General features: G+C 54.7%; 1 protein-coding gene across 1 annotated transcript in view; it reads left to right on the forward strand.

Annotated features, from left to right (window-relative positions):
• The first annotated feature begins 870 nt into the window (after positions 1 to 870).
• The window catches only part of LOC102381579 (zinc finger BED domain-containing protein 1-like), a 14,518-nt gene continuing 12,007 nt past the window's right edge, over positions 871 to 3,381 (forward strand). Inside the window, exon 1 of the mRNA XM_025213049.1 lies at positions 871 to 2,966. The gene's annotated coding sequence lies outside the window, so the exon portion shown is untranslated. The remainder of the gene's footprint in view (positions 2,967 to 3,381) is intronic.

Below are 3,381 nucleotides of genomic sequence, written 5' to 3' on the forward strand. Positions count from 1 at the left end.
AGGGGGTCGGACTCGATGATCTATTGAGGTCCCTTCCGACCCTAACATCTATGAATCTATGAAAACCATTTTTTGAGGCCCTCCATTGGACTCTCTCCAACGTGTCCACATCCTTTCTGTCACGGGGGACCCAAAACTGGACACAGGACTCCAGATGTGGCCTTCCCAGCGCTGAATAGAGGGGAAGAATCACTTCCTTGCAGAGGTATTTCAACTTTATCCTGGAGTCAAGTCTGGCCCATGGTCCCGGCTGATGCAGACCAGCCTGCAGCAATTTGCAACCAGCCCTGAATTTCAGTTTTAAATATCCTCGCGCCTGCGCCCAAGACCCAGCTTTCCCTCCATTGCAAAACAGCTCGCAGAGGGAGACATCGAGCTGGCCAAGCAGTCCACAAGCCCTTCTATTTGCTCACAGCAGCTGAAGGACAAAGTTCAGCCTCTATCCCATAGCCCTCCCTTCAGCTTCTGAGCCAGCCTGCTTCCAAAACCTCTGCAGAAACCTTGATGCTCCCAGCTACAAGAGAAGGGCAGTATGTCTCCCTGATCCCCTCCGTCTTCAAAGAATCATTGCAAGTCGCTTAGAATCATAGAAAATGAGGGTTGAAGGGCCCTCAGGAGGTCACATCTAGTCCAACCCCCTGCTCCAAGCAGGATTGTCCCCAAATAGATCATCCCAGCCAAGGCTTTGTCTACCCAGGCCCTAAACACCTCCAAGGATGGAGCTTCCACCACCTCTCTGGGTAACCTGCTCCAGTGCTTCACCACCCTCCTCGTGAGAAAATTCTTCCCAATATCCAACCTCAGCTTCCCTTGCTGCAACTGGAGCCCATTGCTCCTTGTCCTGCCGTCTGTCCCCACCGAGAACAGTCCGGCCCCATCCTCTTTGGACGGAGGCACAGCTGGCTTTAGGCAGAGCTGACTTTCACGCTTAGCAAGAGCCAGCAGCAAGTACTGGAGTCAGCCCTGCTGCTGCCTGCGAACGCCACAGGCTGTCAACAGCCTCTCCAGAGAAAAGCAAAATTCAGACTGAGCTTCTAAGCCTGGCGCTGGGGCGGCTTCCAAGTCCTGCCTGCAGAAGATGGGCTCCATCCACTACGTCGGGGTACAAACTAAGCACTCTGCCTTTCGAGCCTGGCGAGATTTTGGGGGTGGGGGAGCTGTGCCTGCACGACACCACGGAGACAGAAGATTGAATGTTTTCGCGTGGGGGTATCAGCTGTTCAGTGCCGGCGGCTCGTTTTAGGCAGGCTGAAAGCGGACGACTTATCTAGGATGCTCGCTAAAAGCAGCGCTAGGGAAGCCAGCATCGATAAAAAAAAAACAAAAAAAAAAAAAACACCTTGAAGGCGTTTTAAAGGAGAAGATTTTAAAAGCATCCAAGATAAAGCAGCACAAATCTACAGGGCTCCACACTGACAGATGCCTTGAGTGCAGGGGGGGTCCCCCCCTTCTCTTTGAGAGCAGCCGACTTATTTAGGATGCTCGCTAAAAGCAGCACTAGGGAAACCGGTGTCGATAAAAACACCTTCAAGGTGGTTTTTAAAAGGGGAACATTGTTTAAAGCATCCAAGAGAAAGCAGCGCAAATCCACAGGGCTCTGCATTGACAAATGCCTTGGGGGTGGGGGGTTTTCCCCCAGCTTCTCTTTCACTCAAGAATAATTAAAGAACCTTCCTGGTCCCACCACCAAAATCTCAGCTGCAGCTGCTGTGTGCTTGTCATTTGCTGTCTCTTCTGCAATCTGCTGCTGCTCTTATGCTTTTGGGGGGAGGGACACGACACACATTTGGCAAGAGAAGAGCTCCAGGGAGCTGTCTTGCTGGCTGCGTCTGGACGCTATGAACAAGATCGGGGTTTGCAGACCTAGGGGTTACGGTCGGATGTGAGAGGAACTGGCCTGCTGAGCTGCCTTCCTGCTTGCCACAGGTACAGACCCTGGGAAGGCAGAGGAAGAACAGTCTCTTCTGGGGAGCGCGGCTCCCCTTTTCCCATCAGCAGTCACCTCCTCCCTCTCCCGCCCAAGACGCCAGCCCCAGCCTCCCCCTGGTCACTCCTCCCAAAGCTTTTCACGTGTGCTGGGTGACCTGAGCGCAGGGGGCCTGGACCCGATGATCTCGAGAGGTCCCTTCCAGCCCCTAACTTCTACGAGTCTACGTCAGCTTCCCGGTCCCGCTTGGCATCAAGGGGCTCCAGTGAAAAAGACCATGATCTTCAAGGGACAAAGCCACCGCAATGAGGAATATGAAACGCTAAAACCTTGGTTGAGAGGTGATACCTTTTATTAGACTGACCAGAAAAGAGCCAAAAATTACCCTTCTTGGCCAGCTTTTGCGCTTGCAAAGACAGGTAATTTCTTTGCAAGGGGAAATTCAAGACGGTAACAGGTAATTTCTTGAGGGGAAATAAAAAAATGGTCAAAGTCCCTTAAGGTAGAAAATAAACTTCATTGTGCACAAAGGAAGCTGAAGGTGGATGTCTGTAGTTTATTTTCTACCCAAGGGGACTTTGACCATCTTTCAATCCCCCTCAGCCCGAAGAAGGCTGCATGTGCCCAACAGCTGGCAAACGAAGGTCATTTACTGGCTCTTTTCCAGTCGGGCTAATGAAAGCTATCGCCTCCGAACCACGAGTTTTAGCGTTTTGCGTTCCTTGTTGTACAGCTGTGTTGGTCTGAGATAACAGATCCCTCGTCACTGCAACTGCACGCACTCCCCTCGCCCTCCGGCAAGGCCGTTGCCCTTCCACCCAGCGGCTGAGACGGGACTAAATCCACCGGCCCCGCCAGCTTTCCCCTCCCCCTGGGGAGAACCGCATGACTTAGCCATGGAGGTTGTTTACTATCTCTGGTCTCCCCACCGCCACCCCCGCGCAAGTCGGCTTCCCCCTTCGGGCCGGGGAAACAACGGGGGGCGTTTGCTACGGGACAGCTTGTGCCCGTGACTGCGTCAGGCCTGTCAGGAGCGGAGGTATTTCTGCAGTGATAAATCTCGCCATCATCACCCCCCCACGCGCCTCAATGAATATCAGCTCCCCGCTATCTGCGAGCGATCACGTGGCCCTGCCCAGCGCACGCTTTGCCGAGCGGCATCTCCCCGACCCTGCCCCCCAAATCCGACCTCCCCCACCCACCGCCTCGGAGCTCCCTCTGGAAGCGCGCAGACGCCCGAGTATTTGCCGGCAACTGGCTGCCCGCACCCCGGAGGTTTGCTGCCAGGCATCGTTACCCCGAGCAGGGGGGTCTCGAGCTTCGCGGGGGCCACAAAACGTTTGCTCTAATAGCAATGAGGCCAGGCCCCCTGCACACACCGCAGCTAAAGCTTCCTCTTTGGGCCAGTCCTGCCCTCCTCACTGGGGGGGGCGGGGGGGGGGGGCCCCGCCCCT

The sequence above is a fragment of the Alligator sinensis genome, unplaced genomic scaffold (genome assembly GCF_000455745.1).
Source record: "Alligator sinensis unplaced genomic scaffold, ASM45574v1 scaffold1667_1, whole genome shotgun sequence".
Lineage (NCBI taxonomy): Eukaryota > Metazoa > Chordata > Crocodylia > Alligatoridae > Alligator > Alligator sinensis.